At 39.2% G+C, this 19,228-nt stretch overlaps 1 protein-coding gene across 2 annotated transcripts in view; it reads right to left on the reverse strand.

Moving 5' to 3' along the window:
• The window catches only part of RAF1 (Raf-1 proto-oncogene, serine/threonine kinase), an 80,343-nt gene that overhangs the window by 60,713 nt on the left and 402 nt on the right, over positions 1-19,228 (reverse strand). The window contains exon 1 of one of the 2 annotated variants that reach the window (XM_077751580.1): positions 18,424-18,498. The exons of the other annotated variant lie outside the window; for it this stretch is intronic. The gene's annotated coding sequence lies outside the window, so the exon portion shown is untranslated. Of the gene's footprint in view, positions 1-18,423; positions 18,499-19,228 lie in introns of those variants that run through there. 2 annotated transcript variants of the gene reach the window in all.

The following is a 19,228-nucleotide window of genomic DNA, read 5'->3' on the forward strand; positions in this document are numbered from 1 at the left end:
GGGATCTAAGTCCTCCACTTCAAGGTCCATCTCCCACCTTAAAGCCTAATCTGAAGCATAAATGTTTGTCTGGAAATGCTACTCAACCAAATTCCGGAAACAGACTAGAACACTCACTGAACACTATATCACAGTTCATTTCCTGAAAGATAGGGTTTGATTCCTTTGAACCCTGGTAAGAAAAACCATTTAGGGGTGTTTCAGTTGGATAAGAGTACAACTTCAACTCAAGTCATGATCTCGCAGTTCGCATGTTTGAGCCCCATAGTATCAGGCTCTATGCTGACAGCTCAGATTCTGTGTCCCTCTCTCTCTGCTACTCCCAAGCTCATGCTCGCGTGCTCTGTTTCTCAAAAATGAATAAACATAAAAAAAAATTTTTTTAAAGAAAGAAAAACCAATTATAACAATCCTGATTAAACTAGGAAACTTTTCATGAGTTTGGCATACAAGAATCAAAAAGTCCTAATAACTTAAGCCTAAAAGAGTCAAGAAGCAGTTGGGCAAACTTGGACGTAAGACTGACTTTGTTTCAGTCTCCCTACATCTGCCAAGCCAATGTGCCAAATAAATCTTACTAATGCCTCTCTGAGGAGGAAAACACACACACACCCCAAACAATGTAAATACTTCAACCACGTTTTAAATGTTAAATGTTCTTCAAAAATGTCTCAACAAAATCAGAATTTATAATTAGACACTCTGAAAAACCCCATTTTTGAGTTTTTCTTCAAACACTACCTTATATTTCACTTAAAAATATTTTTTTTTAAAGATTTTATTTATTTCTAGGAGAGAGAGAGAGAGAGAGAGAGAGAGACAGCGTGAGCAGGGGAGGGTCAGAGAGAGAGGGAGTCACAGACTGAAACAGGCTCCAGGCTCTGAGCTGGCAGTCAGCACAGAGCCCGACGTGGGGCTCGAACCCACGAACCGCGAGATCATGACCTAAGCGAAAGTCGGACGCTTAACCGACTAAGCCACCCAGGCGCCCCTCACTTAAAAATATTTTAAAGTGGTGGGGCAAAAATACCTAAGATAGCCAGCACGTTGGTGTTAAATGTGACTTTAAGAACGTCTTAACAATTCATCTAAAACATAGTTTTCTTTTTTTTTCTTTTTTTTTAAGTAGGCCTCACATGGTGCAGAGCCCAACACAGTGCTTGAACTCATGACCCTGAGATCATGACCAGAGCTGAGATCAAAAGTTGGACGCTTAACAGACTGACCCACCCAGGCACCCCTAAAACTTAAGTTTCTGAGAATGCAGCAATGTATTCTGTACAGTTGAGACTGATTTCAGAAAGTATATTTCAATCAACAGAACCTATAATTTTACAAGCTTCACAGTTTATTCAGCTTTCCTCTCCATTACCTCACAGGATTGTTAGGCTAAAGCAGGTAATACTCCTATCTCTTTCCTGGATGAAGGAAGAAAATGTGAAATTCAAAAGACTTGGTCACAATTTAAAATAAGCAAAACAGGGGCGCCTGGGTGGCTTAGTCGGTTAAGCGTCCGACTTTCGCTTAAGTCATGATCTCGCGGTTCGTGGGTTCGGGCCCCGCGTCGGGCTCTGTGCTGACTGCCAGCTCAGAGCCTGGAGCCTGTTTCAGAGTCTGTCACTCCCTCTCTCTCTGACCCTCCCCTGCTCACGCTGTGTGTGTGTGTCTCTCTCTCTCTCTCTCCTAGAAATAAATAAAACATTAAAAAATTTAAAAAAAAATCAGCAAAACAAAAAAATTCAAATCCTCAAACTGTAAATTACAGTTCTATTATAACAAACTGATTTAAAAATAAAAAATATTTAATATTGTTACTATTATACTACTTTGAAGTAAATATTGTTTATAAGTAATGCATTATACCTGTATGAGGAAGGCAGGAAAATACATACCATGTCTTATATGTGGAAAACAGGGAAACACATATCATGTCTTACATATTGCAAGCAATTTAAATTATTCTTCATATTTAAAAGATTTTTACTTCACTTTTAAGTAATAAACAATTTCATTTAAATTCATTACCTTAGAGCAGTTGTGTTTCTACTGCTTTTTCTAACTTGGCCTTTCTTTTTACCCTTTAAACATTATACACTATAAAGTGTATCAAAAAATATAATCTTTTATTCAGAAAGCTAACTCTTATAATCTGCAACAAATGGATAGGGATTTAAGACAAATACAGTGAAGATTTCGATAAATTTCTTTTAAATCATTCTTTTTTACCTTCATTCCAAAAATGTTCTCTCCAGAGTTGGTAATAAATGCAGGTTAGATAAAAATCTCCAGGTGGGGAGCCTGGGTGGCTCAGTTAGCTTCCTACCTTCCTACTTCAGCTCATAATCATGATCTCACAGTTCATGAGTTCAGGCCCTCCCCTGGGCTCTGTACTGACAGCTTGGAGTTTAGAGCCTGCTTCCAATTCAGTGTCTCCCTTGCTCTCTGCCTTTCCCCACTTGCATTCTGTCTGTCTGTCTCTCTCTCAAAAATAAACAAACATTTAAACATTTTTAATCTCCACATAAACAGAAGACTGAACTATAAACCATGACTAATTCTGAATATTAGTCAATATGAAATAATTCCTACACGTCAAAATAATCTGGATACAACTCTAGAGTTAAAATTCTGTTTTAATTTTATCTAAGTGCCCAGAGTTTCTCCATTTTGAAAAGAGAAAAGAAGAGGAACTGGTGCAAGAGCTTTAAAAGTCTGCATCTGGGGGTGCCTGGTGGCTCAGTCGGTTAAGCTTCCAACTTTAGCTCAGGTCATGATCTCCGCAGTTCATGAGTTTGAGTCCCACGTCGGGCTCTGTGCTGACAGCTCAAAACCTGGAGTCTGCTTCAGATTCTGTGTTTCCCTCTCTCTCTGCCCCTCCCCCACTTGTGTTCTGTCTCTCTTTCTCTCTCTCTCTCTCTCTCTCTCAAAAATAAACATTTAAAAAAATAAAAATAAAAAAATAAAAGTGTGCATCTGGCATAAGTGACCTGATTACACTAATGTGCCTGTATTTTTTTAAGGTGCCTGTATTTTTTTTTTTTTTTTAATTTTTCAAAGCCTATTAATTTTTAAGAGAGAAAGAGTCAGAGTGTGAGCAGGGCAGGGGCAGAGAGAGAGAGAGAGGGAGATACAGAATCTGAAGCAGGATCCAGGCTCTGAGCTGTCAGCACAGAGCCCAACGCGGAACTTGAACTCATGAGCCAAGAGATCATGACCTGAGTGGAAGCTGGACACTTAACCGACTGAGCCAACCAGGCGCCCCTAAGGTGCCTGTATTTTTAAATAGCCTTTTACTTACTGACATCTAAAGTTAAGATGTCCTTATATTTCTTTCTCCTCTACTTGGCACATTTTATAACATGTAAAGGGTAAATAATATATGGGAAGGACAGTGTTAGCATGAGACAGAAAATGTTACCTACTACCATTTGTTATACAAGCAATGGTGGTTCTACTGATTACAATAATCAGGAACTTTTGTAAATAGTCCCTAAACCTCCAGCCTGGGTTTTTCCAAGTTCAAAGCCTAAAGCTCTTAACCACTAAGAAACTGTGTTCGAAAATTAAGCCTCAGGTTCCAAAGTACAGATCAACTGTGAAAGACTTTGTTTAGCTATCACATTACATAAAGTAACATTGGCTATACATGATCTCACTCATTTGCTCTTCGCGAAGTGTCTCCATATTCCCAGAGTTTCTCTGCAGAACCTGCATGGGGCAATTCTGAATGCTTTACCCATTAGTCTGTAACTTGGACTTATGCATGACATCAATACACTGCTAAATTACCTACAATGAATAGGAAAATACCTCTCTGTTTAGGTTTATCATTTCCTCAAAAGGTTTATTTTTATTTTGCCAAGATTGGAGAAATAAGATTTAATATCAAAAATAAGAGGAGCACCTAGGTGGCTCAGTCGGTTAAGCATCCAACTCTTGATTTTGGCTGAGGTCATTTCACAGTTCGTGGGACTGAGCCCCACGTGACAGAGCTGTAAGCGCAGAGCCTGCTTGGGATTCTCTCTCCCTCTCGTCCTGCCCCTCCCATGCTCACATGCGTGCTCACACTCTCTCAAAATTAAACTTAAAAAATTTAATATCAAAGATAAGAGAAAATAAGCCAAATACCATGTACAAGTTATAGTGACTTGATGCTTAAGGAAAATATGTAATATCCTAACTCATTGCTCTTTAACTAAAATACAGATAAAAGCCTTAGTAACATTATAAGGTACACAGTTGTTGGGTTGTTTTTTTTTTTAACGTTTATTCATTTTTGAGAGACAGAGTTTGTGGGGGGAACAGAGAGAGAGGGCAACACAGAATCTGAAGCAGGCTCCAGGCTCTGGGATGTCATCACAGAGCCCAGCATGGGGCTGGAACTCAAGGACCACAGATTATGACCTGAGCTGAAGTCAGATGTTTAAGCAACTGAGCCACCCAGGTGCCCCTGTACACAATTTTAAGTGTATGTCAGTTTGTATGTTAACCAGTAAAATAATTTAAGTATTCTAATACTTAAGTATCTTTCTGATAAAACAGAAAATAGACTGTGAATATAAAGTAGGACAAATGGTAACAATGAAATAAACCTAGTTTATAATTATTAATGACTAACAGCCATTCTAATCATAATACAATTCCAAAGATGCTTCTCTACTGAATTTTAATTACTTAATTGTATAATGAAGCTTTAAAGTAACAAAAGCCAACACAATCATTTTAGTTATCTTTCTACTATGCTCATTTTTCAATATTATCTATCATAAAAGTCCAAGCACAAGAACTGGCAAAAGTAGGGGAGCCTGGGTGGCTCAGTTGGTTAAGTATCCAATTCCTAGTTTTGGCTCAGATCATGATCTCAGTATTTCATGAGTTCAAGTTCCACATCATGCTCTGTGCTGGCAGTACGGAGCCTGCTTGGGATTCTCTCTCTCCCTCTCTCCCTCTCCCTCTGTCCCTTCTTCGCTCACACTGTCTCTGTCTCTCTCAAAATAAATAAGCTTAAGAAAAAAAAAGAATTGGCAAAATTACCACAGAAAACTTTCCAAAGACTTTCCATTAAATGATAAATGTTTAAAATAAAACATTAGGTGAGCACCCCCAATCACCCCCAAGCTTTAGATTAATGGCTTCAGTGTAGGCTCACAATCCTCACTCAAAGCGCTTGCATAAACTAGGTATACTTTATACCTACGGAAGTGATACAATATTTCCTGCAAGTTTATGAAACATTGATTAGTGGTGGAAAGAAAACATATTTTAGAAAGGAGAATCTTCCTAAAAATGTTATTTTAAACTAAATCCCTAAATCAAATATTGAAGAAAAGATTACACATATAAAGTAATAGCGAAATGATTCATTAACACCTTACAGAAAAAAGAATAATGGCAATAAGTATTTCTACTTACGTCAACAAAAATTAGGAAAGAAACTCTCCAAAGAGGATATACCTGAGGGTTCTATGAAAAATGAGTAAGTACATGGACAGGCAAATTAGTTTAAGACTTGAATCCCTGCCCTCAATAGTGTAAAAAATAATATGGGGGGGGGGGGGGCGCNAGCCGGTTAAGCATCCAACTCTTTCTCGATCTTGGCTCAGGTCATGATCTCACAGTTTGAGTTCAAGCCCCATACAGGGCTCTGTGCTGACAGTGCGGAGCCTGCATGGGATTCTCCCTCTCTCTCTCCTGCCCCTCCCCTACTCTTTCTCTCTCTTTCAAAATAAATAAATAAACTTTAAAAAAAAAAAAGTAATACAGGGATGAGGAGGGGTTAATAATAGAAGGAAATAAAACTACTATGGGTCATAAAGAAAAATAGGAAGTGGATGGCATTCCCAGAATTCTAACAAAAACACTAAGTTTGCAGCATACCTAGACGTTAAATTCTAGGGTGAAACAGGATGTAGGATGGAGTCTAAATCACCCTAGAAAATCCCTTTAATCTCTCTGTAAGTAGATGGCTTGTATTTAGGTTATTTACTCCATCTCTATGCATCTTCCTCTTTAAAATAAAGATCATTATTTACTACATCATCAGGTTGTTAGGAAGAGTAATGAATTAAGGCCAACTTTTAAAAGAACAGGGCAGGTAGTATTCAGTCATCAAAGGTAAGCTATTATCTATAGGGACCATTTAAAAAAAATAGATCTTTGGACAGAAGAATCATACTTACCTGTGCCATAGTCAAACTATAAGACTGGTGAGAATTGAGAATAACAAAAGAATGGATTCACTTTTTTCAAATACAATCAATATCTCACAAGAACATATATACTTACTATGAGTAATGGTGGCTGAAACTGTACTATTAAAAAACTTTTTTGGGGTCAGAGCGAAAACACAATTGAATACTCATATTTTAATGTGCGTATAATGCACCTTCACTATTCTCTTCTCCTTTAAGCTCATTCCTTTCTTCAGACCAGCTTTTGGCCCACCTGAGACATTTGGTGAGCAATTTTTCAAGATTTCCCCAAACTTTCTTTAGGAAGTGTTTTGTTCTCTCTCTTTCTCTCTCTCTCTTTCTCTTTCTTTCTCTCTCTTTTTCTTTCTTTCTTTTAAATTCAATTGGTCACACCATACTGGAAAAAATCTTTCTCACACACTAAATGTTTCTGCTGACACACATGCTCAAATACTTAAAAAATCAAATGTCATCTCATCCAAGCTAGGAAATAAGAATACGTCTACATTGGAAAGGCTTAGGTTATAGTTTTCCAACCAGTCCAAAAGGGCACTCCAATGTACTGCAAGGAGGTGTGTGTGTCAATATTGTGAGTTTCCTCACTCTTCTTTCTCAATTTCTGACCACAAACTGGCAACTTCATCAGATGACTAGGCAGCATAAAGGCACATGAGGAAATGTGACACTCTACCCTTCTAAAAGTTAGCAAGCCGGGGCTGCCCAAGTTTAGAAGAGATTGTAACTTTTTAAAAGGTAATCGGTTTAAAAATAGAAGTTAAAAATCAGCTAATTCAAAACAGTATGTTAAAGCAATCAGCTCCCACAGTAAAGGACCTCTTGAGAACAATTTCATTTTTAACTCTTGCCACAAATTAGTTTTTCATTTTAAGTCACTTTGAACTCTTTTTTAACCAAAATTTTACTTTTCATCTTCAAACCCGTCAGTTTCTTTACTGAGGCAGCAACCGCTAATTTTAAAATGAACTGACCCTTGAGGCTCCTGGGTGGCTCAATCAGTTAAGCATCCGACTTCTGCTCAGGTCATGATCTCGTGATTTTTGAGTCTTAGCCCTGCATCGGGCTCTGTGCTGACAGCTCAGAGCCTGGAGTCTACTTCAGATTCTGTGTCTCCCACTCTCTCTGTCCTCCCCTGCTCATGCTCTGTCTCTCTCCCCTAAAATTAAACATTTAAAAAAAATTTTTTTAATTTAAAATGAACAGACCCATTTACAAAGTATGCCATTAACACAAGTACCAAAATATACCACACACAAATAAAATATGGCTTATGATCATTGGGATGGCCAAGTAATAATGAGGTAATGAAGATGGCCACATAGTCAAAGAGGAAGGAAGGGAAACAAAAACCACCCAGATACCTAACTCTGCTGAGTTAATACCTGGAAACACTGACTTTACCTTGTACCACCAAACTTCTTTTTTACTTTGTTTTCTGTTTTTGTTTTTTTTTTTTACTGTAAACTCTGCGCTCAATGTGGGGCTTGAACTTTCCACCCCAATAGTAAGAGTCACATTCTCTACCAACTAAGCCAGCTAGGCATCCCTGTACCCACCAATTTCTATTCCACATAAAAGGCATGAATCTTAGTGGCAAATCTTGCATAATCAACAATTAAATTTTTTTTTAAGTGTTTATTTCTGAGAGAGAGAGAGAGACAGCGTGAGCAGGGGAGGGTCAGAGAGAGAGGGAGACACAGAATCTGAAGCAGGCTCTAGGCTCTGAGCTGGCTGTCAGCACAGAGCCCGATGCAGGGCTCGAACCCACGACGAACCGTGAGATCATGACCTGAGCCGAAGTAGGATGCTTAACCGACTGAGCCACCCAGATGCCCCCCATAATCAACCATTAAAAAATTGCATCTGCCTTCCTCAAGAATAAAGACATGAGATACAAAATAAGTAAATAAATCCACTATTCTGCACTCTAGCACAGGAAGACACTGGAATTTACCCTTGACAAAGGAGGTATTCCTTCATGTTTACAACTTGTCAGAACAATTTCAAGAAGTAACCATCTGATTCTCCTATAATTCCTATAATCTCCTATAATTCCTTCCAGAGTCAATGGCTCTTATATTGAAAAGATCTCCTTAGTCTTTAGTTCTACCCTCAAAGGTACACACCTTGCTTGAAGAACTTGTAAGAAAAAAAAAAAAAGAACTTGTAAGAATTATAGCTAAGGCACCTGTAAAATCGATAGTAACTTTTTTCTTCGGGAAATATTTTTTTAGTTTATTCCTTTATTCGGGGAGGAAGGAGGGCAGAAATGGAGAGAAAGAGAGAGAATCCCAAGCAAGTTCCACACGTCAGCACAAGCCTGATGCAGGACTCAATTTCACAAACTGTGAGATCATGACCTGAGCCCAAGTCGAACACTGAGCCACCCAGGCACCCCTTTCTAAGAAAAAATATTTTTTTAATGTTTTTAATGTCTCTTTATTTTTGAGAGAGAGAGAGAGAGTGAGTCAGGGAGTGAGCAAGGGAGGGTCAGAGAGACAGAAACAGAATCCAAAGCAGGCTCCAGGCTCTGAGCTGTCCACACAGAGCCAGACATGGGGCTCAAACTCACGAACAGTGAGATCATGACCTGAGCCAAAGTCAGACGCCCTGAGCCACTCAGGCGCCCTCTGAAAATATTTTAAATCAACTTTTCAAAAATAATTTTCTTAAAGCAAGGATATGTGCACAAGTCTTCCCTGTAACTGGACCATTAACTCATGAAAGCTTAAAATTATACCCAGCTAATCTACTAGAGGATTATAAAAAACAAAACATGAAAATGTAACCTATATAATTATATATCAAAACATGAATGCCTTAAGGAGAAGAACTATAGGCATTTTCTACATCTTGTTATACTCCATCATTCAGTATGGCACACCCTGCATAAAATTAGGTGCCCAAGTATCTGAATAAAATATTAACGCAGAAAAGATATAATTACAACATTTATCTTAATCTTTTTTCGTATTAAATCACTACCTACCACATAAAAATAATATATAATCTAAGGATCCAGATGCTTCCGTATGTACTGCACCCAGGCACAGAGCTGAGAGGAAAAGAATAAGGAGCACAGTATTCTAGTTCAACAATTTCTAAGAATCTACTTGCAACTGCTAGCAGCGCTGAAGAATATAAAGTTCAGAAAGACATTGCCCCTTGCCTTCCAGAAGCTTTTAAAGTAAAGAAAAGAACTAATTTACCCAAGACTGACTATGTGCTCAGCATTGTGCTAAGAGGTTTCAGGATTACAAGCAGTCCTACTACAAAATATGGCAGCCTTCTGTGGCGGGGAGGGAGGTGGTGACTTAATAAAACTATGAATCTGGAGTGTGGAAAGATCACTTCTAGCTTTAGTGGAGGAAGAGGCAGACAGTTAAGGATGACTTCACCGTAGTACTGAACTAGAAGAGGTAGCATTTCAACAGATAAATGCAGTAGTTAGGCAAAAGCCAAATTGTATCAAGGAAATGACATTAAAGGAAAATCTGGAAATGAGCCTGTAGTACAGTCTTTTTAACTTTTTACACAACTTTTCCTTTTATTTTAAATCAACTTACTTAATGACTTTACAAACACACCCATTATAAAAGCAACCCCTCCCCATCCTGAGTACCCTCTAAAACTTTTACCCTGCTTTATTTTTTCTTTAACATCTAAACGATGTATTTTAAATCCCTTCTTTGCTTTACCTTTCCCTTCTTCCCTGATCTAACCCCACTAAGTAACCTATGTTAACAACCCAATAATATTCTTTGGTACTTTCCACATGCTTATTTTCCCATACAGATGTCATATGCACATAAATACACAAGCTTTTTGTAATAATTTATAGTTTCCAACCTATCAGTTTTTTAAAAAAACAGATACACTGACTAATTACAGAATATATGTTCATAGGGAGCGGGCTCAAAAATATGGAAAAACACAAAAATAACCTATAGATGGCTCCTGCCAACATTTATGGACATATGCATCATCTTTTCTATGCATATTTTTCTTTATAAAGATGAGATCCTTTTGTACTAATCTTAGTACCTTTTTTCACTTTATAGACCTTATCACTCAGGATTAACTGAAATCATCTTTCACTTGTTAACTGAATACACTTTAGATTAAAAGGATGAAAAAAGTTTATTCTTTTCAAAAAAGATGAATCATTAATTGCGTGATATCTCTAAAGAGCATTATATACAAATACATTTATAAGGGTGAAAAAAGTCCAACAGATGCAAATATAGCCAACTTCTAAGCTTCCTGTTTGCTCATCAGATTTAATTAGCAGTAAGAAAAAGCTTAGTATCACTTCACATCCATTAGGATAGTTATTGTCAAAAAAACAGAAAATAAGTGTTGACAGGGATGTGACCAAACTGGAGCCCTCGTGTACTACTGGTAGAAATGTAAAATGGGACCGTTGCTATGGAAAACAGTCTGGCAGTTCCTCAAAAAGTTACAACCAAATCATCATATGATCTAGCAATTCCACAACTAGGCATATAGTCAAAAGAATTGAGAGCAAAGACTCAAACAGATACCTGGAAATGAATATTCATAACAGCATTATTCACAACAGCCAAAAGGTGGAAACAAGAATCCATCAACAGATGACTAGATAAACAAAATATTTAACACACAACCACACCCACAGGAATATTATTCAGCCACAAAAAGGAATGAACTTTTGATACACGGTACAAAATGGACAGACTTTAGAAACACATTAAGTAAAATAAACCAGATGCTAAGTCACAAACACTGTATGATTTTCCCTTATATGAGGTACTTGAAATGAACAGATTCATACAGAGAGAGCAGAGTTTATCAGAGGTTGGAGGTAGGGAGGAATGGGGAGTTACTGTTTAATGGGTACAGGGTTCTCTTTGGGATGACGAAAACGTTCCAGAAATAAATACTGGTGATGGTTGCACAATGCTGTGAATGTATCATAATGCCACTGACAGTACACTCAAATACTGTTAAAATGGTTAAATTTAGGTTATGTATAGTTTACCTGTCCTCGGCCCCCCCTCCCCAAAAAGCCTAAGGGGCCCATTTCACACTCAGCTAAATACTAATCATAAAGGTCATGATTTCTACTCTCAAAATTCACAACTGCACTCTAATTCCAGTCTAGACTACCATGAAGGAAGGCAGAATGTCACATAACCCCTCAGTCTCTGTTTATACCTGCTGTTCCAGGTATAAAGCCTATGAATGCAGAAGGAAACAGCCAGCATGACAAGAGCACTTGAGACAATGAATCAGGAGGTGCTAAAGTAGAAACGTCCTCCAGGAGCTGGCAGTGAGAACCCAGAGCAATACACAAACAATGCCTCATAGAGCAGAAGCTAAGCAAGGTAACTCCTTCAACATATATCCTAAGTTACAAAGTTCTGAGTGCAAGTTTAGTAAGTATATCCTCTTAAGAATAAGCACTTGTGTGCTTGTGATGGACAGTAGGAAGTCCACAGGTGATTAACCTCTGAATCTCCGTTCAGTTAATATTATGTAATCAAGAAAAAGTTTTTAAGACCTGGGAATTCATAAACAAGAGTAAGGCATACCCCACCTTTAACGAACTTAAGTCTAGCCAGAGTTGGAAGACATCCATACAAAAATTTAATAAACACTATCTGGCACCTTACATTCAACGAATTGGCTGCAGTCAGGTGTCAGCCATTATGCCAACTCTGGGTAGTCAAAAGTAAGATTAAGATACAATCTTCTAGGGGCACCTGAGTGGTTCAGTTGGTTGAGCATCCAACTTCAGCTCAGGTCATGCTCTAGCACTTTACGGGGGTTGTGGCCCCACATCGGGCTCTATGCTGACAGCTCACAGCCTGGAGCCTGTGTCTCCCTGTCTCTCTCTCTCTCTCTCTGCCCTTCCCCGATCATGCTCCATCTCGGTTTCAAAAATTTAAAAAACACTAAAAAAAATTTTTTTTTAAGACACAATCTTCCAGAGAGCTGGCTGCCTGGGTGGCTCAGCCCGTTGAGCACCAGACCTCGGTTAAGGACACAGTCTCACAGTTCGTGGGTTCAAGCCCCGCATCGGGCTCTGAGCAGTCAGTTCAGAGCCTGGAGCCTGCTTTGGATTCTATGTCTCCCTCCCTCTCTCTCTGTTCCTCCCCAGCTCATACTCACACTCTCTCGCTCTCTCTCAAAAATAAACATTAATTTTTTTTTAAAATACAGTCTCCTAGAAAAAGGTGTAAATAATAAAATGTGTTGTAATAAATATGTGTAAGTCTACAGTGCACAGTACAAAAAAGTACTTAAAAATAATTTAAGTTTAAATAGAAAGTCTCATTAAATCTAATATGGGGCACCTGGATAGTTCAGTCGGTGAAGATCAGCTCAGGTCACGATCTCATGATCGGGAGCTTAGAGCCCTACATGGGGCTCTGCACTAGGTGGAAAGCCTGCTTAAGATTCTCTCTCCCCCGCTCATGCACAGGCCCTCACTCATTTTTTCTCTCTCTCTCAAAAACCCTAGTTAGTATTAAGTGTTGAAATTTAGACTCAACACTCACTGAAGCACAAGGGCCTGGTCCCTCAGCCTCTCAGAGAAAATTTTTTCACAAATATTAATAAAAAAGAAATTGCATGTTGAATAGGAAGCATTAATTTCAGTTCATAATCTAATGGGATGATGAGCTCACAAATGGTTATATGATAAAGACCATAAGAAAAATAAATGTGGGGCACCTGGGTGACTCAGTCGGCTAAGCATCTGACTTCGGCTCAGGTCATGATTTCACAGTTCATGAGTTCAAGCCCCCCGTCGGGCTCTGTGCTGACAGCTCAGAGCCTGGAGCCTGCTTTAGATTCTGTGTCTCCCTCTCTCTGTGCCCCTGCCCCACTCAAGGGGTCTTTCTCTCTCCTTCAAAAATAAACATTAAAAATTTTTCTAAAAAAAGAAAAAGAAATACAAAGGGTTTTAAGGTGGGGCTCAAGGAAGGAAGCATAATGAGTGAGAAGAAGAAAAAAGATCAGGAAATATTTATAAGATGGGTATTCAAAATGGCTCTTAAAAGAGGAACAGATAACAGTGAGGAAACTGTGTCAATCTCTCATTAGGATAAGGTCGTTGAAGGCAAGAATTTGCCTTACTCATCCTGCACTAAGCATAATGGTCTGCACCTACATAAGTGCTAAAAAAATTAAAAAAATAAAAAAAAGTATGAGGAATCTGTATTAGTAAGACATGAAAGCAAGAACTGCTTAGTCTAACAGGCAATGGAAGTAAGGCCAGCACATCTTCACTATATTCTTGTTAGGATTACCAAATTTATTTCCCTCCATGAAAGAAAGCCGGGTAGCTGGGGAACCAAGAGGGAGGGGGAATTACCCTGCACAACTTTATTTACTTAGCATAATTTTCTGTATCCTTTGACTTGTGTGGCATGAGACAGTATTATCTATACAAGAAAATTAATAAAATTTAGTTTTGAAGAAGGTCACCAGAGTGGCTCAGTCAATTGAGCATCTGACACTGGACTTTGGCTCAGGTCATGATCTCATGGTTCACGAGTTCTAGCCCTACTTCAGGCTATGTGCTGACAGTGCCTGTGGAGCCTGCTTAGGATTCTCTTTCCCTCTCTCTCTGCTATTCTCCCACTTGCGCGCTCTCTCCCCCCTCCCTCTCTCTCAAAATAAATAAACTTAAAAAATATTAATTTTTAAGAATCTGCAAAGTAAGAGAGTGAATCTAGTAGTCATTTGGAGAAAGCACTGGTGTAGGAATAAGTAAGAAAAAGGTGTTCACTTTAGAGGCTCTAACAACAGGTAAGGCAAATAGTGATAAAAGTACTCTGGAGAAAGCAGAAAATGGCTGAAAGAAGCTCAAAAATAGAGTTGTCAATGGTATCTGACAGTGACTAAATGTCTGGAGTAACATAAAGTCCCACACTATGAGTACAGTTAGCTTTATTAAATGTATTTTTCTATTATAAAAGCAACATATTCAGAGAATATAGAAAGTATAGAGCACTATCCTTATTTCTACTCTTCAACAACCGTTGTTAGCACCTACATGTATTTTCTTCCTATATGTAGGTTTTGAGTTTTTTTTTTTAACAGCTTGAGATATAACTCACATACCATACAAATCAAGTACTTGAAATGTGCAATTCAATGGCTATTATATTCAGAGTTGTGCATCCACCTCCACAATCAATTTTAGAACATTTCATCACTCCCACAAAAAAATCCCCTATCACTGACCCTGCCCACTCCCCACTCCCTCCAGCCCCTGGCAACCACTAATCTACATTCTGTCTCTGGACTGGCCTATTCTGGACATTTCATATAAATGGAATCATACAAAATGTGGTCTTTTATGGCTGGCTTCTTTCATTTAACATGTCTGCAAGGTTTATACATGTTGGAGAATCTATCAGTACACCATTTCTTTTTATTACTGAATAATATTCCATTGTTTTTTTAATACAACTGTAATCATTCCAGATACATAATTCTGAGTTCAGCATTTTCCATGCCATCAATGCTTCACATAATCCATACTTAATGACAAGTATAGTGTCCATCAAATGGCTGTACCACAGAGTTTACTTAATCATTTTTTAAAGTTTATTTCTTTTGAGGGAGGAAAGGGGGAGGGAAGAGGAGGGAGAATTCCAAGCGGACTCAGCACTATCAGTGCAGAGCTCAATGCAGGACTTAGAACTCACAAACCTGGAGATCAAGACCTGATCCAAAGTCAGCCACTTAACCCACTAAGCCATCCTGGTGCCCCTACTTAATCATTATTGTTGGACATCTGAAGTCTTTCCAGTCTTTTCTATTGTAAACAAATTCTCTTAAGTGCAAATGATAGCTCCTTTCTGAATGATCGTCCAGATCCAGAGAAATGCCTCTTAGATACTGAGCTTCTTAATGCTACAGAGAACCAAAGTCACAATCTTCCAGGGAAAATTCAGGATTTCATCCATCCCAAATCCAGGTAAAGGGCAGATGCTAAAAGTTACCCATGGCTCAAAAGGATGCCTCAAAAATACCTAGACTAAGACCTGGCTGGCTGTCAGTAAAGCATGCATGACTCTTGATCTTGGGGTTGTAAATTCAAGCTCCACATTAGGTATAGAGATGACTTAAAAAACAACCAAAAAAAAAAAAAAAAGAATGAAAACTCATCATTTTAAAGACACTGACATAGTTGAAACATTAACTAGGCTGACTCTTCCATAAGAAATGTACGTGGATGGAGGCACCTGGGTGGCATCCGCCTTTGGCTCAGATCATAATATCACAGTTCATGAGTTCGAGCCCCACATCAAGCTCACTGCTCTCAGCCTGAGTGGCGCCCACTTCAGATCTTGTCCCCTTCTCTCTGCCCTTCCCCCATCTGCACTCTCCCAGAATATAAATATTTTAAAGAAAAAAAAAGTACATGGATGAAAAAAGGTAAACACTTTGTCCAAATGTGATGCCTACTACTGGGCAGCTTCAAATAATCAGACAACTTTTTGCTTCCCATAGCAGGATGAAAGAAAATAAATAGGAAAGAACACCTTGATTACAACAGTAAAAATGTTGTTATGCTTGCTATTATATGACAATAAATAAAATCCAACTGGTAGAAAGAGGAGGAAGAGGATACCTGTATATATAGGCCACAAGCTCCTCCCAGCAGTTAACATACTGGGTTCCCCTAAAACATTGATTGTCATTGCCTAATGCTTCCCATTCGTTAACCAATGCAAACAACTAAAAATCACAACGATTTTAAAATTTGAAACTAGTTTTAGTATTGCTAATCCCCACCAAAAAAGATCCCTTAGAATCTCGTCTAAAAATAAAACTATGTGTCAACTGTTCCTCAAGAAAAACTATGTACACTGATTGGAATGTGAAGCAATTAACACACTTTGTGAGTGATTTGCCAAAGAGACTTCAGATAGCCTGGGCCAAAACCAATAACAAAGAAACAACACCCACTTGACATTTTCCTTGGTTAAACTGAGATTCTAGGAGCAATTTTAGAAGAAAGGCTAACAGATCTGAAGTTAAACACTAAAATCATCGAGAGCAACTCAAGTATCCTAGGAGAAATGGAGGAACAAAATGATTCAACCACTATAAAATAAAAGATGAAAACTTTAATGTGTAATTAAGGAACTTTTACTCAACTTTTAAGGCAAGAATACCTAGTCATTACAATTGTGAAGGTGATAACCAAGGTGGTTTAGCCTTATACTAAAAACACAAAATTGTAACACAAACATCTAGTGTTACATTTAGCACCTAGTCAGTCTAGCAAATAGGAATTTTTAACCATCCATAAACACTCATATACATACAAAATAAGGTCACCTAAAATTCTACACCATCTCATCCTAAATAAGCTGACTACTCCTTGGTTTCCCAATTAATTTAGTCAAGGTGAGCAATTTTCCAGCTACAGTTTTAAAGAAATGACCTCCCCCATCTGAACAATTTGAAAAAAAAACCTTGCAAGCTCGATTTTGTGGTTTCACAACCCCCTACTGTCACACAGTCCACTGCCTTTCAAAAGCAATATTTAAAATTCTCTTCTGCAAGTCAACATTAAGGCATGCTGTTTGGTTAACAAGCTCCTCCCAAGACCAGGATTATTATGTATGGCCTATTATGTTCCTAACATGCAAACAAAAGCACTCCCTCATGTAACATTTTTCTATTTCTAGGCAGTAGGTTACTAACAAAATTTTATCTGAAATTAAGACGTAGTAGAATCATGTTTACTACTAACAAACTACCTAAAATAGAAATTTAAAGTTATTAATTGTATTTGCCATTTAATAAGTAACTAGTGCTTATGGAAAAGCCAATTTTAACTTCTAAAAAGTTGTTTAATCTTCAGAGCAAACCACCTACGTTGGATTTCACAAATGGCATGTTTTAAACTAACTACAGCTAGTTTCAGAGCAGATGTAGAAGCATACTAGATGTTTAATTACCCACTCTCCATTCCGTCGTTTAGATACTTTTCATTGCAAATGACCGGCTTAATGTTTCCCTGTTTTCTTCAGCTAAACCAAATCCCACAAAATATGTTCTTGTATTTCACTCAAGCCTTCCACTTTTCAACTGACAAGAGTTTTAACAAGGCTAAGTAACAGCACTACAATTTTTAATCACAAACACCATACCTAAAAGATAAGCTTTCCCAGCAGAAACAGCAACAGGTTTATTTTCCCAAGTATCCAGTGTTCAACTGGGTCAAATGTTTCTGTTGCATTTTAAACAGCTTAGCCCTTGAAGTGATAAGGGTGAAAACAAAGCCAAAAGTATCTTAATGTTCTTCAGTGGCATATAATCATCACAACCCTACACAGACTTAGGAACTACAAGCTGAAGTCTGTTAAGACCATAATAATCACTTTAGCATAAGCATTAATCACAACAATACAGAGATGTGGGGCAAGTTATGTTTACAGAGGTAAAGACTTTATAACAAAACTGGAAATCAATGCAAATAAAGTTTACTATATACAGCATACTTCATTTAAAATACTTGCACTCTACACTTTCAGCTGTTTTATATCATCTTCCGATTTCTACATGACTGGGGAGCGTGGTTTTTATTGCCAACAGCTATTTAAAATGCAGTATTAGCAGCATGCACTACATGTATAGAGTCAACATTCTGGTCAACAAGTAAAACCTCAAAAGAATCTTTTGCAGGAACACCTAGGAATAGGGGTTCCGTTCATTCACCATTGTGTAAGTGCAAAACACCTGCCATAAAGCACTTACCAAAAATGGGCTTAAATGGGCTTAACAAAGTCAGTCTTTTCAATTACTATCAGCTTCAAGGGGGGAAACTACTTATAAGGAAAAAATAGCAATATTCCTTTAAAATAATCTGAATTACATCAACTCGTTCACTCTGGAACAAAGACCCTTCACAATCTGGCCAAATATTAAGACGACCATCTCTCACTCTTCCTTCCTGCACCCTAGATTATCTGCTGCGCCCCAAACTCATCCCAACGCCTGCCTGTCTCTACGCCTTTGTACCGGCGGTTGCCTCTCTCCCCTCCTCCTCACCTGGTGAGCCCTTGACTCATCAGTCCAAAACTGGCCGCCAAGGTTCCCTCCAGTGTTCAAGCCACCTCAACTCCTCCAGGCAAAACTAGCCGTTCCAAATTCCCACAACACTCGCTAAGTCCACCCTTATCACAGCGCATTGTTTTCACACCTTGGGAGCGAAGGAAGGGCAGGCTCCCTCCACTCAGCCCAGAGGACGAGGCAGGTACAAACACTCCACGAACGTGAGCTGAATTCATCCCCGCTTGGGTTAACCGACCCTCCGGAACCCCGTCTCAAGGAGACATGAGGGATACGGACATTCTTCCCACCAGAGAAACGAAGAGCAGAGGGCACACCCAGAGCCCTGGAAAGAGAACAATGAATGAACACAGCCGCCTCTCCTGTCGTGATGTCCAAACTCCTCTAGCTGGGCACCGACTAGCTCTGCAGCAGCTCTGCAGCTGCACAGCTGAAGCGTCCCGGCGGCTCTCTCTCCACACAAAAGACGGCCCTGGAGCTTCACCGCAGAGCATCCCAGGGCCAGACCTCAGCACACGCATCCCAAACCTCTCATTAGTAGCCCACGGAGTCCCGAACCCCAAGGCGGGGCCCCTGCGCCTTTGTGGTGGGGCACTGACCCGNCGCTTCCGCCCCTCGTCCCCCATTCTTCTCGTCCTCCCGGTGAGGGTGTCACTCGAGTGCCGGGCTCCGAGTGCAGATGCAAGCCCGGGACCCCTCCGCGCCCGGCAAGAAAAGGAATTCGTCCATCTGAATGACAACACGGACAGGAGGCAACTCCGGGCAGATTCTCCCACCGCCAAAATACAAGGAATGTGCACCGAGCACAGGGGTGGCGCTAGCACGTTTCCCCGAAACACAAGGAAATCTGAGTGGGGATGTGGAAACTCGGCTCGCCGGCCATGACACCGGGCCCCAGGGCTCCCGCCCGCCCAGAGCCACCCGGGGTGACAGCG

Source organism: Crocuta crocuta, unplaced genomic scaffold (assembly GCF_008692635.1).
Source record: "Crocuta crocuta isolate KB4526 unplaced genomic scaffold, BGI_CrCroc_1.0 scaffold69-1, whole genome shotgun sequence".
In the NCBI taxonomy this organism is placed as follows: Eukaryota; Metazoa; Chordata; class Mammalia; order Carnivora; family Hyaenidae; genus Crocuta; species Crocuta crocuta.